Source organism: Aegilops tauschii, chromosome 3, assembly GCF_002575655.3.
Source record: "Aegilops tauschii subsp. strangulata cultivar AL8/78 chromosome 3, Aet v6.0, whole genome shotgun sequence".
NCBI classification, from domain to species: Eukaryota; Viridiplantae; Streptophyta; class Magnoliopsida; order Poales; family Poaceae; genus Aegilops; species Aegilops tauschii.
Window position 1 is genome coordinate 372,680,629 of NC_053037.3, and position 8,339 is coordinate 372,688,967.

Consider the following 8,339-nt stretch of genomic DNA (forward strand, 5'->3'; position numbering starts at 1 on the left):
AACAATACGGCGGATAGGGTGGCAGACTACTAACTCACGATAATGACGATGGTGGAGATATCACCGCGAGGCGAGTGATATGTCTCCAGAAGACTACAGCTCTTCGAGCGTCGGAGTGAGACTCGAGAAGACTTATTGCGGGTGGCGGAAGCGTATACAATACAAGTGACCAAAATCCGGGATCGCGCAGGACTGACTGGGACTCCTCTAGGCATCGGACGCGCTATCAAACTCTTCATCCAAGAGATCGCCTTCGTCAACATCTGGCCAAATCAACAAGCCAGGTGAGTACTATGAAAGTACTCGCAAGACAGTTCGGACATAAGGTATAACAAATGCAAACATGAAACACATGAATAAGTTAACCAGTGCGATCAGACATAGAGATAATAAATACTGGGTGCCAAGCGAGGGTCTGAATGACGCCTCGAGCGGAAACTGCCGAATAGTAATACGGGTGCCAAACGAGTGTCTGAAAGACTCCTCGAGAGGAAAATGCGGAATAATAATACAGGTGCCAAACGAGTGTCTGAAAGACTCCTCGAGCGGAAAATGCGGAATAATAATGCAGGTGCCAAACGAGTGTCTGAAAGACTCCTCGAGCGGAAAATGCGGAATAATAATACAGGTGCCAAACGAGTGTCTGAAAGACTCCTCGAGCGGAAATGCGGAATGATAATGCCACAGTCGGGCGTCGGGGCGACACCACATAAAGGGCTTATAACAGAAAGTAAAGGCAGTGCATGCCGCAGTCGGACGTCTGAGCGACATCACATAAAGGGCTTATATCGAAAGTGAGAAACGAGTACACGCCACAGTCGGACGTCTGCGCGACGTCACCTAAAGGGCTTATATCACATTTCATTATTACAACAGCTCGGAGACATAAATTATCACAAGCATGAGACACAAAATAAAGCTTGTCCATCCACTGGAATAACAATAAAACCTGAGATTTTACCACTTGAGCTTGTTCACCGGGGACAAGTTTTTCACATGGATAGATATGGATATAATGTATACACTACTGATCATGGATACGATGATTTGGAAAGAATTGACTCTGCAGAGTTTGTACTTAACCACAGCCAACGGATTTCAGTAGTCACGGGGACTAGTTCCGTCTACGGTGTTCTGGAAGGAACACGTCTAACCAGTACACACCCAATTCAACCATCCGAAGCCAGGGATCACCCTCGGCAACATTCAAGAAAAACCTTGAGTTGGGGAGGCTACAACCTCGCGTAGCATGGGATCAAATTTCTATACGCGCGCTATAAGGGGGTGCCCCCCCTCTCGGTCCCAACCGGAAACACCCATGCCCCCTGACCGAATGACTGGCTTTAATCCTGGGCCAAGGTACCATCATCTCGGCCTCTCTGTTTGGTGTGTACACGGAAAGAGGTTACCAACTTACTAAACCGTATCCTGGCAATGAGACATGTGGTAGCACGGAAAGGGGAAGGGACGATAACACGGCTCCAACCATGTTAACGTCGAAAAAGTCGGATGACACAAGGCTGGCATGCTACAACAGTACCACCTTGCTGCCCTTCATGTCACCACATGATTAGGCCACCTCTCATCAGAGGTCATCGCAACTTTGGAACATGCGGGAAAAGATCGATAACGTGGCTCCAACCATGTTAACGTCGAAGAAAGTCGGATGACGCAAGGCTGGCATGCTACAACAGTACCACCTTGCTGCCCTTCATGTCACTACATGATTAGGCCACCTCTCATCAGAGGTCATCGCAACTTCGGAACAACCGGGTCGTTGCCTTACGAGCAACGAGATATTTACCGACACTCATATGCCACACACAAACTTTCACATGAACATGCAAAACTTCTGCCATATCAAATGTCCAAACATGCTTGCCTGGTTCGGAGAAGTCGGAATCTAGCTCGGCGAAGTTCGCGGCTCCGTCACCTCTCCCGGAACCTACGACAATCACGAAACGGGTACTAACGTGAAAACCAACACATGCACAGGAACTTTGCCAAATATTTCCCAAATAAATCCCATAAAAAACTAGACAAAATTTAAGAATGTCAGAAAAAGAATCACTCAAAAATACCTTTTTATTAAAAAGTTATAAAGGTTTCTGTCCAGGGACCTTTCTGTAATGAAACAGAAAAGTTCCAGGGTTTTAACTGAGAAAACAGAAAACGGTTCGTTTGGAAATGCGCAAGCGCAAGAGAGAAGACGTATTTTGCCCGAAGGCGTCAACAGAAAACGGTTCGGGGAAATAGAACAGAGGCTGACACGCGGGGCCCGCATGTCAGGTTTGAAAAGGCTCGCCGGCGCCCGAAGACGGCGGTGGACGCCGGCGTCGAACCACGGCGAGTTAGGAGAAACGGAGGGTACCAAGAGCTTCGGTGTCTTCTTCCGCGTCGGTGGGTGGTGGACTCGTCCAACGGGGAGCACCAAGTCGACGGCGACACTATCTCCGGCGGACGGCGGCTCGGGTGAGGATGGGGAACTCCGGTGGAGGGCTGCAAGCTTCAAATTGAAGTGCGGGTCAGAACGAGAGATGCATGGTGAAGTTACTCGCAAGAGAATGGAGGCTGCGGAGCACACACGGGGGCGAATCGGGCTGGATCCCGTGGCGGGTCGCGGCGGCCGGAGTCGAGGAAGGAGACCTCCTCGGGGCTCTTCCAGTGGCTAGGCGTGCTCTAGAGGAAGTGCAGAGCTGGTGGGTGCTCGAGTTGAAGCTCGGGACCTCTATTTATAGGCAGATCGATGGGGTGGCCGTGAACGGAGAATCTCCGGCGAGCGATTACGGCGGAGCAGTGGGTTGGCAGAGGGTTTGAGCGGTCGGGCAGCATCGGTGGATGTTACGGGACTCGTTTTGCAGCTAAACGGAGCTGGCCCTGGCGTAATGGCGTCTGCCCACGGTGAGGTGATCGCACGGGCTCAACGGCGGCAGAGAGCGCGCTCCGCGCCCTGCGGTTCACGACGAGAGCGGCAGCGCATTCGGGGGAGTGGACGGCCATGCGGCGGGCTCCGGTGGTTTGGGCGGCGCTGGGTGGAGTCGTCGACGCCGTGTCTCCCGCTGGCGTCCGCAAAGCCGCCGCCGGCGTCGGTCACGGGGCGGCGCACCTCCTGCTGCCCGTCGCCGACGCCCGCAAGGTGCCAGGCGCTCGTGCGGTGCAGGAACAAGTGGGCGAGGACGAGGAGCAAGGCGACGCGGCGGTACTGGCGAGATCGATGCCCGTTTCTGAAGAAAACGACAGCAAGCACTGAACTGAAACTCTGAAGTTACTGAAACTTGACAGTGACCATGCATTGCAGGTGTTCGACAGTAGGTTTTGGTAACGAGGTAAATTTTGCTGGAGCTGTAACTTGGTGAGATGACCACTCAAAGCACCCAGGGGCTTCATGAATTTATTTGGAATTTTTTGGAGAAGGTTTTGAATGAATTTCACCAAATTTGCCAAATCTGGTCCAAACTTGCAGCTGATGTAGTTTGAAAATTTTGAACTGGAGACCAGTGGATCTTCATGGTTCTAGGTTGAGGGTTCAAAGGACTAGGAGGGGAAAGAAGTTTGGTGGTAAAAGTCCAAACAGAAAATGGAGTTCCTTTGTAAATCTCCAAGAGGTAGAATAGAAGGCAGAAAATATTTGAATAGAATTTGAATGGAAAATAAATACATGGGGAGGTTCAACTTGCTGGATTTGATGTAAATCATGATCCAGAGGTGAGGGAGTGTTTAGGAGAGAGGATTTGCACTTATGCCATGGCAAGAAGGAATAGTTGAAAGTGGCAAAGTACCTTCCAAAAGCCATAGTGCAAATTCAGAAAAAGGTTTTCAAAAGTTCTTTTCCCAAATGAAAAAAAAACATTTTGTCTTGAGTCCAAATGAAGAGCAAGAACTCCCAAGGTCAAAGGCAGATCTTGGGTGAATCCAAATAAAATTTTTGCCATAAAGAAAATATATGAGAGGGAGAGTTCTCTTGAAGAAAAAATTTTAAATCACTCCCCTCAAGTCAAATAAAATCTTTTCAAAAAATCCAAATAAAAACTTGGGTGCCACATCCATATGGACTGCCCCCAGGTCGGGGTCCTCCAGGTCATGTTCGGTCCGGTCGGGGATGAAGCGGCGCTCCGTGTCTGACCCGCCGGCCGGCTGAAGAAGAGGACTCTGACAAAGAACAAGCCGACTAAGTTAGAGTCGGCCCAGAGGAACTCGGCAACGAAGAGAGAGAAAAAGACACAGGGAGAGCATACCGTAGGCGGCGGATTGGCTCGGCTATACGGCTCCTTGCCGAACTGCCACTCTTCGGAGAGTTCGCAGTTCGCAAGGTAGTTCACCATGTAGGCGACCTCATGGCGCGGCATCTCCTTGGTGCACATTCGGCTCGGATCGAGCTGGCCACTCATCTGACAGATTAGATGAGGCCGGCTCTGGAGCGGAAGGACCCGGCGTGTGACGAACGCGACCAGAAGGTCGGGCCCCGTCAGGCCCTCCGACTGGACCATCACCCGCAGTCGGGAGATGGCGGCGTTTCCTGCCGGCGACAGCGTCACAGCCCGGAAGGACCACTGGGGCAGCCTGCCCGCCGGTGGGCCGGCTACGTAAGCCGGCAGGTTGATGTAGTCGCCCCGTGGAGCGATGTTCCGCACGTAGAAGTACGACTTCTGTCACTTCTTCACCGATTGGATCAGCGTGATGACGGGGAAGGGGTTGTCGGCAGCCGATCTCTGAGACGCGATGAAGGCGCCAGTATGAGCTGGCACGCCCTTACTGCGCGTGCCCAGCTTCGACTGGAAGAACTCCCCCCAGAGCTCAAGGGTGGGGAGGACGCCGAGATAGCCCTCGCACAGGGTGACGAAGGCGGACAGCAGCACCACCGCGTTGGGGGTGAGATGGTGCGGCTGGAGCTGATAGAAGTCGAGCCAGGAGCGGAAGAAGCCGCTCACTGGCAGGCCGAAGCCGCGCAAGAAGTGCGAGCGGAAGACCACCCGCTCGCCCTCCTGCGGCCTCGGCGAGATTTCCTTCTCTGGCGCGAGGCGGACCTCCACTTTGTCCGCGCTGGGCAGCCGCCGCGTGTCGCGGAGGAAGTCGACGTGGTCGTCATGGACGTTGGAGCCATCCCAATCCCCGCCAAACCGCTCTACGGTGGGAGGCATGGCGAAAGCTAGCACACCGGCGGAGGAGCGTGCGGTGGAAGAGCGCGGCGGCGAGGCGCTGTCGCAAGAACTGGCAAGAGGAAGAAGACGGCGGAAGTAGGAGGAGCGTGCGAGGGCCTGCCGCCCTCCACCTCCCCCTACTTATAGCCTCACGAGGCCGAAGAGGCCGGACGTGGGATTAACTACGCCCACTCCCCCCACGTCTCGCGATTATTGCGCATGAATGCGAGCCGAAACTGCCGCACGGGACGTGCGGGTGGTTTCGGGATACAAAGGATCCGCGCCTGGGCCGGGGCACGGACGTGGCGGGCCCCCTCCCTGCGGCGACGTCCCGTCACGCGCATGGGCTGGCAGGCTTTCCGGCCACGTGGTTCGCCGACGGCCCGTGGCCGGCCCGCGGCCCGATGCACGTGCCAGCGGTCTCCCGCCCTCCGACTCCAGAAGATTTCGACTCAGGCGGCGCGCCTGACCAAGGCCGGCTCCCAGCTGCCGGCTTGTCACGATAGGAAGCTGATCGAGCTTCTCAACCCCCACTCCACCTCGAAGCCCAATCAGCTTCGGGGACTACTGTCGGAGTAAATGGCCACGGGTAGCCTAACCGACTGCCCCTGGTTCTTCTGAAAAAATTATCAGGCCTTCGGGCCTCCAAGCACTCCGAGCATTGGGCCGCCTTCCCTGGCCGGCTACCTCTGAAGCCGAGTCCCGGAAGGCGACCCAGCCTCACCAAGTCCTCCCCAGGACGACTACGGGGTGGCCGACTCCAAGAAGCCAGCCGAGAAGGATGCCGACTCCTAGGAGCCCGCCGAGACCATAACCAGCAAAGCTGTTCCCACATAACGGCGACACGACGGGGTGTGGCCACAGTGCGGCCCACTACCCCCAAAGCCCGAGGCGGGCATGGCTACAGGAAGCCGTACGGGACGGCCGTCTCCCGTGCGGCTCGGCACTGTAGCCATGCTGGCCTCGACGTCACCCACGACCGACTCCCGTACGGCCCGCGGGCGGTGGGCCCCTTCAGCCAGAGAGAGGCGAGAAGGCGGCCCGGCCTTTCCCAGTCGGCCAAGAGCGTAGCCGGCCTCCAGAAGCCGGCCATTCCCTTCCTCGAAGCAGGAGCCCCATTAAGGAGACAAGACGAGGTAAGGCTACAGTGAGAGCCCCCGAGGCGGCCCACTGTAGCCACGCTTACCTCGACAAAGCCCTCGTCATCAGAGGCGCAGCTACAGTAAGCAGCCGCCGACAAGACCCTAGGCGGTGGGGCCGGCCTGTCGACCAAGTAGCCGGCAGCCGGCGGGACCCACCAGCCGGCGGGACCCAGCAGTCGGCGGAGAAGCCGGCGAGCGTAGACACTGACGGCTGGGACCAGGGCCCAGCCGGATTACCATTGTACCCCCGGGGAGTAGGCCTATATAAACCCCCCGGAGCATCCATGCAAAGGGTTGGCCTCTGAGCATAGTTTGCTTCTAAGCATAGCACACACACACCATAGATAGAGAGAAGCAAGAGCTAGCCTTGTTCTTCTTCTCCCTTGATCTCAACAGCTCTAGGAGCGATTGTAGCTACCTTTCATCGATCTAGTGATCATGCGGAGACCCCGCAGAGCAGGACTAGGGGTGTTATCTCCTCGGAGAGCCCCGAACCTGGGTAAGATCCGCCGGCGTGCATGTCTTCGCCTCATCCCGTTTCCAGGCACCAGCGACGTTTTATTGGCTCCCACAATGATAAGCCATCCCTTGGCATATGTCTCACTAACCACCCGACAGGGGGAAACTGCGAAGGCCCTCCCATCCGAAGACGGCGGACCTTCACAGCTTCGGGGACTACTGTCGGGGGGATGAACCCCAGGCAGGCAACGGAACCCGGATCCCTTTTCAAAAATAACGGGGCCAACACTGCCCCTCAATCCGGCTCGCACTCGGCCGGGTCGCTCAACTCGGCCAAGTCCCTCGACCCGGCCAAGCTCTCCAACCCGGCCGGGCTCCTCAACTCGGCCCCAACAACCAAGCTCAAGATTTCCCCAACAAGCCAGCACCACCCTTGGCGTGTTCTCCAACCCGGCCGAGGGTCAGCGGTCGTCCCATCCCTGCCGTACGATGGGACGAGTCTCCACCAACCGATGACCGAAGCCACAGTGCCCCGCCCATACCTCTGGTCAGCCGGACGAGGCAACAGTGCCCCCACCTACCCGCTGACCAGGGCTGGCGTGGAAATAGTGCAATCATCGTCACCCATGACGCCAGCAAGCGGCGACCTGACGGAGCGCCACTTTAGCCGACTCGACTCGGCCACACCCCGACGATCGACAAGACAGCGCACAGCGTCCCTAGGCGCATGGGGCCCGCGCCCGGGGAACCCGGCGGGTCCCAGCACTGGGTTCCCTGGACACTGACAACCCGGCCCTACGACCTTGTAACATTACCATTGTACCCCTGGGGGGTTGACCTGTAAAACCCCCCAGGAGCCCTCATGCATACGGGCAATGCGATACACTCACCCATCCACCCACTCACACACCTAGCAAGCAACACCCGAGGAGAAGGAGCGGCCTAAGCTTTGGCCTGCCTTCCTTCTTCCTCCTTACAGCTCTAGGAGCAACTCTGTACTGTTACATATAAATCACACTCAGCAGGACTAGGGGTGTTATCTCTCCGGAGAGCCCCGAACCTGGGTATGTCTTGCGTCCCGCGCTCGCTCATGCCGATCTCACCTCTGGAGCCCACCAGTGCCCTCGAGCCTCCTCCTATCTTTAGCCATCCCTTGGCATCTGCCGTGCGCCCACCACGACAGATGGATTGCTGGATCTTGCACACTTTGTTAGCACCTTTAGGATCGACAAAACCTTTTGGTTGCATCATATACAACTCTTCTTTAAAAATCCAGTAGGTAATGCAGTTTTGACGTCCATTTACCAGATTTCATAAAATGCAGCAATTACTAACATGATTCAGACATACTTAAGCATCACTATAGGTGAGAAAGTCTCATTGTAGTCAACCCCTTGAACTTGTCGAAAACCTTTCGCGACAAGTCAAGCTTTGTAGAGAGTAACATTACCATCAGCGTCAGTCTTCTTCTTGAATATCCATTTATTTTCAATGGCTTGTCGATCATCGAACAAGTCCACCAAATTCCATACTTTGTTCTATTACATGGATCCTATCTCAGATTTCATGGCCTGAAGCCATTTATTGGGATCTGGGCTCA